This window comes from Acanthopagrus latus, chromosome 23 (assembly GCF_904848185.1).
Source record: "Acanthopagrus latus isolate v.2019 chromosome 23, fAcaLat1.1, whole genome shotgun sequence".
Classification (NCBI taxonomy): domain Eukaryota; kingdom Metazoa; phylum Chordata; class Actinopteri; order Spariformes; family Sparidae; genus Acanthopagrus; species Acanthopagrus latus.
Window position 1 is genome coordinate 2,741,117 of NC_051061.1, and position 17,661 is coordinate 2,758,777.

Here is a 17,661-nt window from a genome sequence, read left to right on the forward strand (position 1 = left end):
CACTTCTTTCCTGGGCTAGCACTGAATGCTGGCAATGGACACAAATGGAGAGGTGCAGATCAAGTCGTTCAAAGAGATGCTTGAACTGAACAACAAGAAAAGGCATGCAAGCAATAACAATCGAATTAGGAAATACACACAAACTGAGATTATTGTGAAGCAGTATAATGTACCATAAAACTATATATATAATATATATATATATATATATATATATATATATATATATATATATATATATATATATATATATATATATATATATATATATATATATATAATTAGAAGTTTAAGAGTTAAGATCTGCTCAGAACAGACCAATTCAATTACCCAGCAAATCGTACAATATTTTTCTATCAGCAATTTTTTTGTGATCTTTGTATAAAATGATGTTTATGGAAGAAAGAAAAAATCAATAAATCAATCAATAAATAAGATAAAATAAAATCCCTTGAGCTGATTTGGTGCTGCGCCACGTCACTTGCACCACAACAGTGACCGTACATGACTGAAAAGCAGAAACGACGCTGTTCGCCGTCAGTGTGTTCCCTCTTGGGGTTTCCCTCCTCTTCGGTGACGCGGTTGCAGCCGCGCCGCTGCCGGTTCGCTTCCCCCCCCCCCCCCCCCCTCACTCCGCCCGGCTGGCTGCGTGCTGCACACCGCGTTAACCGTGAGGCACGGCGAGACACACGGGGCACAGAGGCGAACAGTCCACGGGAACGGAACTGCACCTGAGCCGCAGGGACTGTGGATTTAAGGAGAGGATAGAAGGGCGAGCTGAAGCCATCGCTGCTGCGACAGGGAGCCGCTCCAGACTGCTGTCCAGTTCACAAGGTAACCAGAACCCAGCTGACCTGCATTTTTACGCATGGTAACCAGATGACGAGCTCGGTCACTGGAGATGATGTGGTGGTAAATGAACAAAAAAAAAAAAAAAAAAAAAAGAAAAGAATGGTGAAGAGTGACCTCCAGCCGGTGGTGATCACGACCATCATTTGAATCAGTGGACGCATCCCCTTCTCTCCTGCTGAAACTTCAATCAGTCTGATGATGTGTCTGCTCAGGGCTTCAGCTGTCCAGAGACAGAGACACACAGCTCTGTCACCGCTCAGCTGGAATCATGCGGCTCTTATCTTCAACTGCCTGCTGATGGGGAGAGATTGTAGGAGAGCCGGGGATGTGTGCTGTCATAGGTGTGATGATGTCTGTATTGTACTGACTAATATTGATAATGACCTCTTGCAGCATATATATATGTGTGTGTGTGTGTGTGTGTGGAATTGGAATTGGAAGTGTGGAAACAGTGCGGTTTTTTGGGTTCAAGTCCCTCCGGTGAGGCTTTCTATGTCGCCTTGTGTCTCAGTGCATTCTGCCCCTGCATGACATTCATTCTCTCTCTCTCTCTCTCTCTCTCTCTGTCTCACACACACACACACACACACACACACACACACACACACACACACCCTCTCTCTTTTCCCTCCTCACAGGTCAGTTCAGGGAGCTACACTATGAAAAAAATATCTCCCCTGTAGAATATGAAAACAGTTATCCTCAAAATCCTCTATGTCACTTTTTGCGTGTGTGTGTGTGTGTGCATGTGTGTGTGTGTTTGTGTGGGCGGCAGAAGCATCTCATTCCCAACAGATGTTGAGGGTGAGGCTGTGAAATGCATCTGTAGTGACAGAGAGAGAGAGAGAGAGAGAGAGAGAGCCATTCAGGACAGATGGAATTGTCACCAATGGCCAGTGGTATTTAACTATCTGTCTGTCTGTCTGTCTGTCTGTCTGTCTCTCTCTTTCTCTCTCTCTCACACACACACACACACACACACACACACACACACACACACACACATCTTCACACAGTCTCCTCATTTCGACTATTGACTCCACATTCTTTGGCTGTGACAAGCGGTTGTAGCAGCCAGAGAGCTAGCCAAGAATGTGTGTGTCGGGGTGATTGCGGTGCACTGGGTGGGTGCACTCTGTGCTCAACATTTGACTTTGTGCGTGTCTGTATGTGTGCTTAAACATGTGTGTCGTGTCTCCTCCCTTGCTGTGGGTGTATAAACAACAGTGACCGATTGGGGGGGGGGGGTGCTTGACCACCTCACCTGTAACGGACCCCATTAATATAGAAAGACTTTCATCTTTTTTCATCGCTGTTAAATAATTCAGAATCAGTCTCAGCACTCGTCACCTGTTCGTCTGACAGCCTCCACTCGCTCCAAGTCTCCCGCAGGTTCTGCTTGTGCTCTTGTCAGTGCGCTGCATGTGTGTTTGTGAGTGTGTGTGTGTGTGTGTGAGAGAGAGAAAGAGAGCTTGTGCAAGAGAGAGAGAGAGAGAGAGAGAGAGAGAGAGAGAGAGAGTAGATTTATCACCTTTCTAACCATTTCATCAGCTGAAGCCTATTTTCCCTCCGAGGGAACTCCAGCCTTCAGGCTCTGTTTGGAAATGCTGATGTGATAAAGATTCATTCCTGATGTGAATTTAATGGTGGCACAACGCAGATCCAATTCATCTTAAATGCGACTGACAGCGTCATGCTGGAGAGATTCCAATACAACCCTAAATCCCTAAAAGGTTGGGATGCAATGATAACGTGGAGTAAGATCATATGCTAATCCTTTGTGGCATTTCTATTCAATTAGAAACAGTACAGTAACACTATATTTTAAGGTTTAGTGTAGGATTTAGGTGGAGGAATGTAATAAAATGTTCATTTCAATTATGTTGTCCTTAGTGTATAATCATCCGAGACTAGTAATCGTGCTTTTGTTACCTTAGAACGAGCCTTTTATGTCTACAGAAGGAGCAAGTCCTCTTCCATAGAGTCTGCCGTGTTGCACCACCACATTTTCTGCATTAGTCCTGAAAGGACAATCCAAACGCTGACTGTGGAGACGGCTTCAGCATTCAGGGTTTCCCCCAGAAAAGTTGTTAGGCCTGATGTCAAGTATCTTTTGCTTGGGACCTGGTGTGGGATTAAAAAGCTGATGTAACTGGTGAGATGATGGGATGATAAACATAACCCCCCCCATGTTTCTCCATAAAGCAGATTGCTACATGGGCTCAGGAGCTCTTTCTAAGTGAACCTGTGGTTATAAAAGACAGTTTGTTTGCAAATGGACGCACCCCAGTCAAACATATTCCGGGTAACCTGCCTCTGAATAAATGGCAGTGCGCCGTCATCATCACTGTTGGTTTTAGTGTATGATGTGAAAACGATCTCTTGAATAGCTCCTCTCAGCTCAAGCAGATGTTTCTTTGGCCTGAATTAATTTGCGCTGCCTGGACTGATTTTTTTGAGTCTATTTGTGTCTCTCCATTGTCTCTGATGCAGGATAAAGCATGACTGATGTTGCGTTGGCTTTATGTATTTTTATATGAGCTCATGATCTCATATTCAAATCTTTAACATCTCAAACTGATGTGCAGAGGCTGGGGAGCATCCCAACAGTGATCAAAATACACACTACACTAAGTGCCATTAAGATTTTCCATACACTTCAAACCAATTTTACACAAACACAACATACTTTAGGCTACAATGTGATTCATTTTGTCAATGATATTTTGTAAGCTGATAAATGTGTATAAGTAGAGTGTAAAATAACCGAAGAAAACACTGAAACAGGAAGTGAGGAAGACAACTTATGACCTCAGGTGTCGGCCAGGTCTGAACATTACAGCCTCAGACAGCCACTGCTGAGGCTGCAAACTCTGTGTTTTTCATTGCTGGAGCTTTTTGGAATGCTATGTGACCAACATAGGATGAAACGTGCGGTGCTGAGATTACACATGGTGGCTGCCCATGGATTGAAGCCTTCACTAAATGACTTTCAAACTGAGAGGCACATTTATTCCTTTCAGTCTGCCAAAGCAACATTGCAGAACCTTGGTAAGCACCAGAGTACTGGAATCAGCTTCTCTTCCATCTCTTCACTTAAACAGCGAGTGGAGTGCTATTGCATCAGTATAGTTACATGTTCTCTGTAAGAACAGGCAGTTAGGGATGGACTTGAGACTGGGGCAGAACAACACAGCATCTGAGAAGAATATGGAATAGTTACCAAGTTGGTTTTCTTGCCAAGTTTGGCACCCTGTAACAGCAAAAGAACCTCAACTACACAGCTACAAACTTAGCTACCCACTGACAGGTACATAAGCAGGAGTTACCAGTTACTGTAGCAACAGAGCTACTGTGTCCATCAGGAAACTCCATAAATAACCTGGGTGATGTATCTGGACTCCATTCTTCTCGGAGGCTGCATAAGACCCCAGTCCTGAGGTGTTCACTGACAGGCGTAAACTGCAGCTCTCCTTTCATGACGGAAGTGCACTGATGGGTGTCTTTGCACCAACACAGAATATTCTTTTATTAAGTTGTCGAACAAAACTAGAATCAATCTAGACAAGCTGTCCAATAACACTTTCGGATTTATATATTTATTTATTCCCTGTCTGCAGCAACTGCTGTGGGAAGCAGTTGTCAAGGGACAGGGAGAGGTTCCACACACACACACACACACACACACACACACACACACACACACACACACACACACACACGCACACACACACATACACACGCACACACACACACACACACAGGATGATTTGACAGGTGAAGAACAGTACATTTTCCGCATTGGTGATGCTGCAGCTTTGGGGCTGTTTGCAACAAACCTTTCAGACACATCAGAGGTTACAAATCAGGTTTGTCTTTGGCTGCATGAATTATGTTCTCTTGTTTAGTGAAAATATCAAGAGAACTACAGTTTTCTGGATGCATTATCATACATTTTCATTAAAGTTAGACTTTCTGACCACTGCAATAGATCACCAAGTGAGGGTTCTCCGATGATGAAATTTGGAGCTGATTATCATTCAAACATAGTTTGCCTAACAGAGCGTTTTCTTTGGTGGAAACAGTGCAGTTTACCTGGCTGTGGACGGATCTCTAGTTATTACCTCTGCCAGAGCGGCTATGTTTTTGCCCGTGTCTGTTTGTTGGTGGGCTGGTTGGTTTGTCAGCATGCTTACATTATAACTGTTGAATGGATTTCCACAAACCTTGGATGGAGGATTCTCATCTGCAGCTGGTCTCTGGGTTTGTGTTTACTTCTCACGTCCATTTGGAGCCTGATTCAGTTAGCCGCTGCTAGTGGTTACTTTAGCAACAAAGCCATCTGTTCTTTGGGAAACTCTGTAAATGGCTGAGGGTTCAGGCAGAGCAGCCAGAGAACATTAGAGGAAAACCTTTCTGACCCCACTCTGCTCCAGCAGCGTCTTTCTGACAGGTTATCTTAGCTCTCTGCCACTCACTGGTTTAAGTTGAAGATTTGTTGGCAGGTGAATTGCATGATATCACTGGTTGACATTCGTTAGTTCAAGCTAATGTGCGCATGAATGACATATTGTTTTATAATGCAAAGACGTGGATTTTGATGTAGAAATACCAAAAAAATGATTTTGTCTTGAATTATTATTATTATTATTATTTTTTTTTACTACTCTGGCATAGATACTTACATATGTCCACAATGTGACTGTAATGTGGTTTAAAATGGTTAAAAAGTCATTTTTTCATTTCAGCTAGCCTGTTCTTCCACAGTGAAAATTTTGATTCTGCATTGTTTTGTTGTCCTGGTGGTTAGCTGTTACAGATCTGGTCATCTTAACTGTCGGGGCTTGGCAGATCTGTGTGTTCTACTCAGTGCCCTTCTAATTAGTAATAGTCTTACTAAATAGAGCCGAACTGAACCACCTGCCAGGCTGATATTATAAGCTTGTTTTATCTTACAACAAATAAGTCACCTGGTGAGTAACATAGTGATCCACTGTTCATGTAAATAGTTGTGACAATTCTTGAATAATCTTTTATGCTATACATCCCAATCAGCAGACACAACAGACTCATCTGTTAACTGACACATTTGACTGACACATGGGCATGTAAATGTTTGACAGCATTAGTATAGTGCTGATAATGCTATGATCATCTCAGTTGATCAAAACTTCTTTACAGGACAAAGCATAAGGAGTACATTTCACACTAGAAGAAACAAAATGAACTACTATACTACTACTACTATATAAGAATTAATCATCAACCTTGAATCTTTAATGTAGTGAACAATGCACCAACCTTCCTATCTGAAACCAGCTCCTCTAAACTTTATCCCACCACCAACAGTTCATGGAGCTGATAAACGAGTCCGACATTACACATTACCTTCCAATTGCAAGGTGAGTGAGGGAGCACTTTAATAATGATTAGGAGGGCTAGCTCATTACCCACTTCTGCATTATTAGTGTTAGACATATTGGAGCTGATCCCCATAGGTGTTACACTCACATTTACATTAAGGTATTTTACTAGATTACTAGATTATCAGTTAAAGGTCCCATATTATGCTGTTTTTCATCGGTTTCACACAGCTGTCAGAGGTCCAACAACACTGTATTCGATATGCATCCATGTAGCTTATGGCTAACAGCTAGCGAAAGCTGTGTTTGTATCCAGCACAGTCTCTGAACTCTTGGACACTGTTCGCATCGTCTCTATCTCCAGTCTGCAAGTTTCCAGACTGTTTACTGTGACAACTAAGCTCCATCGTAATATTATTAACATTAAACTCGCTTCAAACGCCATTGCATAGCAGACTCAAATGGAGCTAACTAGTTAGCCAGTTTCCAGCTGACTTCACCATACTCGTTGGCAACTGTAAATACTATCAAAATGTGGTGACACTTACCTGTGGCCTTGGGTGCAGTTGCTGGGTCTGGTATGGTTGGGACTGATCCTTTTCCGAAGGTCAGTTTCGATATCAAACTTAAAGGATTAAATATTCCTTAAGTATGTTCTGGCTTTCAGGATGTTTGGGATGGTCAGTCTGAGTAATACATGCAGCAGGCGATTGGAGGGGTGATGCTATCCACCTTGTTAACCCCCTATCTCTCACCTTGTCCTGCCCAGAGAGAAAAGAGAAAGTACAAACAGAGCTTTTAATCAAGAGTTTACTCTTACATGGACATCTCTCACACAGGCAGTCAGAAATCAAAAAGTATATGATTATATCAGAGACTATTATCAAAAGCGGCAACATGAAGCTCCACTACTAGTCAGCATAAGCCCAATCAAATCTGGGGAATGGGAAATAAATTATTTTATGTGGCCCAGTCCCCCTGCTAAAGTTGACAGGTATGATGTTCGGGACCATTCCTTGCGTAAATGTCCTTTTACTGGACCTGATTCAGTATAATTGTTTCTCTCTGAATCCTGCTTGTTTTCTCCTAGTTGGATCTGTAATATTCCCCAGCCTGGGCTAATTTGTCTTCTTGATGAACGATGAAAATATCCATGCCACTCTTATGTCTGTAGGTTAAGTTTGACGCTTGAGGCAGTGAATAATTAGCTTAGCAAAAAGACTGGACAAAGGGGGCGAACCAGTTAGCCTTGCTCCTTAACATGGAGACCTTATGCTAGTCTTCCATCCCACCATCTGTTTTTGGGATGTGGTGGCAGCAGGTCAAACAAGGAAGTCAGGATGTTCTTCCCCTCAGCCACGTCCTCCAGCTGAGCTTAGTGGATCAAAGATAGATCCAAGGTCAAATGGTGTTCCCACCGCCATGATCTGTTTCTGCCATGGCCCCCCTTAAGCTCCCCATCGTCTGCAACAACATCTCAGTCCACTGCCTTCCATCATACCCTCAATTTTCGAAAAGACCTAGAGATACGTTAACTCCTTCAATTTTGGTAGTGTCTCACTCCCAGTTTCAGAGTGATCTCCACTTCTCTCGAGTGTATTACCATTACTTCAAAATTGGGGACCTGAACTTTCATCCCCTCTGTGTGGCCAGTCTTTGTGCTACAAAGTAATCCAGTAGTATTGTGCACGAAGAACCTGTGAAGCCATATTATGTTGCCTTACCCTGTGTCAAATATTAAACTTGGTTAGAGTTTTATTGCTGGGGAACCTTGCATTTTTTTTTTCTTATTACCTCATTGAAATAAAGAGTGTGACTGCAATCTTTCTTGGTAATGCCAGTTTGAACACAGCCATACTTACTAATCAGTTGCCACTGGGACTGTGCTGTGAGACAAGAAAGAAAAAATGGTTAATCAGTCAATGCACTTACAGCACCACATGCTGCCCTCTGTGCTATGTGAGTTAGACAAGACATATTCCACATGGCCACATAATAAAGAATAGAATCAGAAGGCATTTCAAAACCAGTACATCTCATATGTTTGAAGACTTTTCCCTCTCTGAGTCAAAGTTCAGGTCTTTTGAGCAAACCACCCCAATCAAATCCAATCTTAAGGCACAGAAAATAAAGGTAGCATTCTCCACTGTGAACATTATTAAAGCAAAATCCCATTCCCTGACACCATTCAAGCCCAGATTTATCCAGATGCTGGCACTCTCTCACTGAACAAGAGGAAGCGTGAAAGTAGGACACCTGAGGGATTGAAAGTTTATTATAAAGGTTGTTGAGGCTTTGACTGTACACAGACAATGATATTACTAGGATAATTCGATATACTGTATATGGCACTGAATAAAAATGCAAGTTAAATGTTATGATGTTGGATCATATTGGTTGGATGGGGTTAAACTTTGATCTGATCCGAAAATTGGGTATTTCAAAGCAGAGCCAATTCGAAAATCCAGTTTCTGATTGTATAAATACTTACCAACTCGACAAATGCTTAATGAATGGGGCATTCAAAAATGTGACTGATGTAGGAATTGTTAAGAGAAAAGATGAGTCAGACTCTAATTTAAAACACCCAGAACAACTGCTGCAGAGTGAGACACATACAAAGTGATTCAAAAAGTCTAGTGTCAGTTAGTGTACTCTGGAAGTAGACAGTAAGAATGGGTCAGGTAAGGTTATCTAAGTAACCCACAGCAATCACAGAAATACAATACAAATACAATTATTTATACAAAAGCATAATAACCACAACACTGTAGCAACTTCTAACCCAGTCCCCAATCCACTATACTTCTGAAGAACTGCATAAGTAATATAGGCAATAATATCACATTCAGAAGTGTTGCTGCTGTCTGCACCTATGTAGCCTACTGAAACTGACGAACATAATAGCAATAGGCAGTTGCTAGTTAACCGATATAACCTTTAGCGCCGCAAAATAATACGTTCCAACACTGTCAGTGTGTTGGTGTTTGTTGCGAGAGCAATTCAAACAAGTAATTCCAATGAAATATCTTTTCAAAGTTGAACAGCAGACCACCACATACATCAACAAAGACAGTTCGCGAGCCCGATAGCTGCTTAACACAGACTCCATCTGTAATGACACCACAGTAATCACCATTGATATGTCACACTGGTCTGGTAAAGGAGGAGTTGTGACGACCTAAAACATGATTTTTTCCCATAATTGCGCCCACATTTACCATCATGCCTTTTTCTGGATTAAATGGTTACAGCTACTGTAAGCATTATTTTCTTATTACAGTATCTATTAGACAGCTCTATGTTGCAATAGTAATCACTGTCAGGGCGTTTGGTCAGTGACCATGCTACTCCTCCCCCCACTCAGTTCAAGACAAATTTAATTCTCTGGTATCCCTGTTCACTTTATCCAATCAGGACCGAGAATTCCATAAAGAGGTGATCCTGTCTGCTCGATGAACCCACGGAGAGCAGGATCCTCCTGTTCTGGTACCCACATCTGCAATGGCAGAAGAGGGAAAGCTAGCAATTCCAGCACTCCCCCCGGTGATATGCTCCTACCAAACAGGCCCGGAACAATGCTTGAGGAAAAGAAAGAGACAAAGAGAGCCAGACATGATTATTCTCAGTTTGTGTAAAAATTGAAAATGGTTTAAGGCAACTGGATTCCATGCAAATTTCTGATAAGGTTAATTAATTGGGCTTAAATGTATACGCAATAACTTTGGGAAACCTGTGTGTATCATGGGGCTCAAAATGCAGGGCCAAGGGACTTATCCTTTGCTGCAGCACTCACTTCTGCTCGTCATGCTGATCGCTCTGAGCGCACAGTAATTATCGAAAAATTGAGAGTGATGGGGGCAAACACAAGGCTTTGAAGAGTGATATGCTCTATGCAGGTTTCATATTATTTAATAAGCTTTTCAAACTCTTTCATCAAGTACTAATGTCCTCAACATATACCCTTGGGAGACACACAGTGCAGTTATTGTGAGAAATATCAAATGCAAGCAAAACTGTATTTTTCTTAAAGTCGCTCCACAAATTTTGCTTCAGGGCTCCAGCAGTGGAATAATGTGAGCTGGATCAGGCTCTGTGAAGGGCAGTGACAGAGTGGGAGAGGGCGGGACCTGTCTGAACCATCATGGCCGCATATTTTTATTTTCAAATCGAAAAATAATCCGTATTTATTCAATTTAAAAGGTGTTAGATGTCAGACGTGTAAACTCTTTATGACACCACGTGGCTGTGACAGGGCGCGCCAGTTCTCGCAGAGGACTGGCAGAACGGGTAGACGACTGCAGGATATTTTACTGGCTGACATGGAAATCAATGCAGTGGTTGTAGAGATGCCACTCCTAAATCAGCACTCTCCGGGGACCCTGTGAGTGTGCGTGACTGTTTGTTGTCATTTCTTTCTAAAACACATAACTCCTCTCCTTCAGACTGACTTTCTATAGATCGTGATGTCCAAATACCCATAGATTACCTGTTTTATTTCTCTAATGTTGAACAAAAAACAAAACAAGACAAAACAAAACAAAAAACCACACCCCATAGTAAAAGACTTGGGTGCAACCTGGCGTGTATAATTGTATTTTATTTCATTTTGTTCTTGAAATACATGGCAAGAGGTGGAAAGTATCTATTTACATTTACTCAAGAAGTGTACTCGGAACACACAAGTTCCTGCAATTAACTGATTGATTACGAGTTATTATTTTCCATATTACTTTATTTTTCATTTCACTACATTTCATAGCAAAAGATAAAACTTTTTTTTTTCTAGGTCACTCAAGGCAATGTTTCAGATGTCAGGGTGCATGAGTCATGTCTGTGTGACAGCAACAACTGTGCATTTGAGTTTGTCGGTCAGTATGCGAGAGAGCAACAATCAGGAGGAGGCAGCGACCATAACTCAACCGCAAACGAATTACATAGTTCGAGTTTGAGTTTTCTTATGACCTCTTTGAACTTATCTGAAGGTCAGTGTCAGATACATTAGCAGATGAGAGTGTTTGAGTTTGCATTGTAGGTAACTGAGTACAAGCGATTATCACAAAGTAAAACATCAGAATGAATTTAGTGGTTTAAGCCAAATTCCAGCTTGGCAAGACAACAGAAAACCACATAGCCACAATCTGGAGGCTGTTCTGCCAAGTGTGTGAGGACATACTCTGATTTACGGGCTGCCTCAGACCTGATAACAGTGTGTGTGTGTGTGTGTGTGTGTGTGTGTGTGTGTGTGTGTGTGTGTGTGTGTGTGTGTGTGTGTGTGTGTGTGGTAAACTTTTAATGTCTCAAATGAAACTATTATTCTGAATGAAATATAGGCAGTGCTTGCTGGTGGAACGTTATTTTGCATAATGTGTGTGTTTCTGTGGTAGCTCGTGAACACTGTACTGACACATGGGCGCTGTCACAATCACAACCAGAATTCCTTTATTTTTCCTGCAAATGGGGAGATTTCTGTGTCACAGCAGCCGAAGGACAGTAATATTACTATAAACAATAATAATACTGAAAAATGAAGAAATGTAATAACAAGGTAAGAAATAGAATATACTCATATACATAATGTTGTATAAATATAAACAGTTTAATTATAAATAGTATGGCAGTGTATTGTTATTAAAAAAAAATAGATGAGTATTGAAAATTGTCCATTTAGTACAAACCAAAAATGAGAAGTGGGTTATGTATAGAGGTTGTGTTGCACGGTGCAGAGTGAGGACTACCGGGAGCAGTGCTGGTTGTACAGTCTGACAGCAGCAGGAAGGAAGGACCTGTGATACCTCTCCTTCACACACTTGGGGTGTATCAGTCTATCAGCTGAAGGAGCTGCCCAGTGCTGTGATAGTGACCTGCAGGAGGTGGGACTACTTCACCAGCAGTGATGACAGCTTACCCATCATCCTGCTCTCTCCCACCACCTGCACTGGGTCAAGTAGGCATCCCAGGATGGAGCTGGACTTCTTCATATGTTTATCATGTCTCCTTCTATCTGCTGCTGAGATGTTGATGCTCCATCCTGACCCTCCAAACATCCTGCAAAGTAACACAGTTTTTTGTGCTGAATTACATAATTACATAATCACCATCAATAAACTGGATGCTGTCTGACTCCCTCACTCATGGGGACTGAGGTTGTTTTCTGGGGGAAAGTTCACTGAAGTCTCGGTCGGAAGGGCTGACAGTCGCGATGATTTATTTTCATCACAAACACTCAGTGAGTTAAAGTTTTTTGTTTAACAGACGCTGTTTTTCGGGCAGAAATGTGACGATGTGTCGGTAGGACAGACAGGAGGACAGACGCTTCTCTGCGTATATCTGTGGTATTGTTGTCCTCATATAAGTTGCATAATGACAGTTACAGTTACTACATTTCTTTTGTTTGGTCATATGACGTTGCTTTGTGGGACATTTCTCTGTATTTAGTTGAGTGAGGGACCTGTGTAGTTATCAGACTGCTCAGACCGACACGCCCCCGCTCTGTGTCTCCGGCTTATCCATTCACACTGGGGCAGTTCACCAATAATACAGCCGTGAGATTACCTCCAGAGACGGATCAGCGCCGGAACGAAATTTCACCCTCCGCATCGGGAACTTTCCCACAGAGGAGGCTGCTGAGAATTGGTGTAGGATCCCCGCATGCAAACAGCAGTGTGAATGGGGCTTTGTGTATTCTACAATATCGAGATGAAAGTGCTACCAAGGGGTGTGGATGTGGCCACTTGGCACGTCCACATGGTAGGGTACCTGACTCTCTACTTTTAAGGTTACTGACCAAACGACATTGTAACTGCTGAGTCCCAATTGACATTAAATCATTGGGTGCCAATTTTCAATATCTGATAGCACATCTTTACCGTAACCTTAAGTATAGAGACAAAGACAGAGACATCACCCCAAACAGCCCCTGGCTAATAACTGCTGAACATACCGCTCCAACGTGTTGCCAACCCGTAGTAGTGTTTACGTTCTGCACTTGCGTGACATGAAATAAGCCTCCTTAACAGCGGGTGGTGCTAGTCTCATGCCAGTACTCCAACAATGAAAATGAAAACAGGACATGATGGAACAGAGTGCATAGAAAAACAAAGCGCGCACAGAATTCCACCCCTCCCACACACTGTACTGATTCGCTAGCACACAGCCAATCAGAATGGTCATACAGCGAGCACACAGCCAATCAGAGAATCCAATGGCCCTGACGGCCAATAGCCAGCCTTCTCAGACTTCGCATGTTGAATCGGAGCAGATGCTGTCCGCACGGTTCCAAAAGCTTCCAGTGCAGCTGAACACACCGAACAGATTTGTTGTCAACCTCATCTGAGTCTCCCCAAACGCTTCAGACGGCCAACAGTAGGCCTGGTGTGTTTCAGGCTTTACGCTGAGTCGCTATAGCAAGCTCAAAGAGTCAAAAACTCAAACTTAAGATTTCCCAAAAACTCATTAAACGCTCCTATTTAGTAAACATGGGTAATAACATTATGGCAGAGTCTAAAATTTAATGGAAATATCACAGCATTATGTTGTTGTTAGATGGATAATATTTTATTTAGCCTGCTGTATTTACAATGGCAGTGAATCTGGGCTTAAAGCTGGGAAGCTCGTCCTTGCGCGGAGCACTCTGATTGGCTGAGAATGAATCACATACATGTTCTCTAATGAGCTGACAGGCCACATCAGTGCTGAGTGTCTAGGCTTCAGTGTGTGTGTGTATGTGTGTGTGTATGTGTGCAGGCACATGTAGTCCTATGCCAATATTTGTACATGCCTCTGCCACTTTAAATGTGTGTGTACATGAGTGTGTGTCTGTGTGTGCATGAGTGATTGCTCCTAAGGGCCCAGCAGAGATTTGAGGCCAGTTGAAACAGGGCGACATCAGAGGTATGCAAATCCCATACACACACCAAGAAATTAAGACATCGCGCATTTTCAAATGCACGCACGCACACACACACACATGCACACACACTCCCAGAGATAGAGACACACACTGTTCTCTCCCATACCATTTTAATTTAACTGCAAATTAAGATACATCCTCCTGGTTGTGCCCAGTTCTCCCTGCTCTGGGCTTATGTATCATTTTATATAATGTCATCAATGATTGCTGGTCCACTGCTCTGCTGGACTCTCACATCCCTGCTGAATAGCTGTAGGTCTGAATACTTACAGCCCGGTAGAGCCTGTTTTGAACATGCCAATCAAGTAACACGTCTGTAGAACGCTTTGACAGAATACAAAGTGGACAACTGGAGTTTTCTTTTCCCCTCATATAACCAAAGCAGAAGTATGTTACTGATGTTCAGCGTCTACCTCTCAGTTAGACAGACATTTGTGTTATTATTCTGTGGGCTGAAAAGCCAGAGTTTTCCACAGGAGTTCACGAGCCTATGGTGGTTGAGAGAAAAATTAATAGGCTATATTGTAAATAACATACACATAAATGAAAAGTTTAAAGTGTGGAAAAGCTAAACTATAACCCTGAGCTTTGGCACTGCTGCTGGGTGATTACTTAGGTAATTATCACAGTTCTCTATACAATGGTACAACTGGTTGAGGTTGCTGAACTGCAGCTCATAAACACCGTTACTTCTAAGTATTTATGAAACATAATAATGTATAATGATTTGTATTCCAGTCTCACGTTTGTCAGGCACAAAGTCACAGGACTGGAAGAGGCTGGTAATTCAAACAACAGACCAGGGACTACAATTACCAGCTAACATTTGTGAGGTTAACAACACAGACAGACAAACAGTCTAGAGAGACATAGACTGCAAAGTAACACTTCAACTTCACATTTGTGTTACTTTAAATTATTTGACTAACTACCTGTGATGCTCTTCCTGTATGCTTTGTTGAGTCAACAGTGCAAAGTAAGATCCTCAGCGCTTTTATGACAACTTAAAAATATTTTCTGATCAATATGAGACTGTGGTGCAGCAAATTACACTTTGCCGGGCTGCTAGAGTCTGGTTAATTAATGGGAAACATCGAAAGCCATTCTACAACGTGATTGGTGTGGTTTCAACTCCATTAAATGATATATGAGCGAAAGTGTTCGAAGACTATAATTCTTTGTAAACTCAGTATTACATACTAGTTTATGTCTGTGAATCAGTGAACATTCAAGCCATTGCTTCTTGTATTGCAATAAGAGGACATACCACAAATATCACAACTTTAAGCTAGCAGCTTTACACCTGCTTACCTCTTGTCTACACAGTCCCATTTAGATTATAACCTCTAAAATCTAACAAACAAAATCTCACAAACTCCATGAACCCTGCAGTTAATGGCTGATGTGAAGTGCTGCTGATGATTATGCTCAGGTTTAGGTTGTTTCCATTTACCCTGACACAAATAAAAAAAAATAGAATAGATGTTTATTGTCATAGTTTCAAAAAACAATGAAACATTGAACAACGAAATACAGGTGTGTGGGTGTATATGTCTCATTCTGTCATGCAACCCTGTGTTGTTTGTATAATGACTAACAAATCAGCTTGTTACCTTATTACCTTGTTGTTACCTGCTGAAACCTTTTCAGCCAGTCTTCCCATCCTGGTCCTGTTGTCTCACCTTGAAAACTCTTCAGGATCATCAGAGTAAGCAACATTAATCCAGTCACATACACACAGTTCAAAGCCATGTTTGAACCTTGCCTGATATAGATGAGGCTGTCAACTGTCTGGCACTACATTGTCTTGCTCGAAGGCTCTTTGATGGAAGCTTCACAGGGAATCAAACCTGTGACTCAGCTGACGGACAGAAAAAAAAAATCCCAAAATGGTCCTGTAATCTCCCCCCCCCCAAAGATAATTATCCCAGAACAGCAGAGAGTGGTACCTCTGCTTGTTGCCATGGTGAACCTCAGCAAGTCTGAGCTGCAGGTTTGTGTGCCGGTGTATGTATGTGTGTTTACATCTCTGTGCGTGAGCAGGTAAGAGAGAGGGAAATAGAGACGGAGTGTTTGAATTAGGCAGGTTTTCAGCCGGAATCATATCCTCGCAGTGTTTACTCCTCAGCCGGCCTCAGCTCACGTGTGTGTCTGCGGCTCGGCGTGCACGCCGACTTGCCTTTGTGTGTCTGTGTGTGTGAGAGGGAAACACTGAGGGCAGCAGAGCCTTACAACAGTCGACATTCTGCATGATAATGAGCTGTTAGGTAGCGGGCTTTACTTTACCTACACACACACACACACACACACACACACACACACACACACACACACACACACACACGTTGCAGACACAGACCGTCTTTTCCTTCCTCATGCATATCTTCTTCATCGCTCATTTCCTCCCCCCATGCCTTCTCTCTTGCTCTCTCTCTCTTTTTTTTTTTTTATATCAGCTTTGCTCTTATCATTTCTGTCTCAGAGCTTAGCCCTTTCTTCTCTTCAGTCAAGCGTGGCAGACACACACTCGCACACAAATTGTATTCAGAAAACACACATACATACAGTGCTCCGCTAACACAGAAACACCCATCCACGCCACTGACAGGCACGCACATAGACACACACGCGCACACATTTGTATACACGCAGCATTCCTCTTGAATGCACACACTGCTCACTGCGCGTGTGCTGCGTGTGTGTTTGCGTGAGTGCAGGCTCTCCTGTCAGAGTGGCCTACATTAGCTGTATCCGTGCCAACCCACTGGCCAACCCACAGTTGGCTCTCTCTTTCATACAGTCATCATAGGAGCTGCATTTAAGTTTTTATCTTTTTATACGATTAACTTATTTTTGTGACATTGCTGTGACATTTTTTTTTTGTTATATCCGCCTTTACTCACAGTATGCATAGTTGAATTTGTCGGTAAATGTGCATGTGCTGTGTGTGTGTGTGTGTGTGTGTGTGTGTGTGTGTGTGTGTGTGTTCAGCTTATCAAGGTTTGTATAAGCAGGCATAGTGACAGAGGAGGAGGAGGAAAGGAAATGGGATTGAAGAGGAGAGGGGGGGAATAAAGATGGAGAAACACACAGAGAAAGGAGGGAGGAGAGCAGAGAGGTAGCCAGCGGGGCAGGATGGAGAATTGTGTGTGTGTGTGTGTGTGTGTGTGTGTGTGTGTGTGTGTGTGTGTGTGTGTAGTGGGAGTGTTTGGAAGGGAAGCCAAGTGTAAAGAAATAATCTTGACAAAGCCTTAAAATGCTGCTCAGTAGTGGCCAGAGCCAGCACACAGCTCTAATATTGATAATAGGGTTGCAACAGTGTGAAATGTTCACGGTACTATTGCAGTCTCAGAAAATATGATGGTTCATTTTAAGGTATTAAACAATTAGCATATTTTCAGTTACACTGCCTCTTAAAGGAATGAAAACAGAATGTTTTTTGGTTGAACAAACACTTTCATTAAGTCTTAATTTCACAAAATAGGTCCTGACAGACATGCAGCTTGAAATAAACTTGAAATATTAGTTTTTTGA

At 42.4% G+C, this 17,661-nt stretch overlaps 1 protein-coding gene across 2 annotated transcripts in view; it reads left to right on the top strand.

Moving 5' to 3' along the window:
• The first annotated feature begins 627 nt into the window (after positions 1-627).
• The window catches only part of jupb (junction plakoglobin b), a 95,106-nt gene continuing 78,072 nt past the window's right edge, over positions 628-17,661 (top strand). For both annotated transcript variants that reach the window (XM_037089900.1, XM_037089901.1), the window contains exon 1: positions 628-834. The gene's annotated coding sequence lies outside the window, so the exon portion shown is untranslated. The remainder of the gene's footprint in view (positions 835-17,661) is intronic.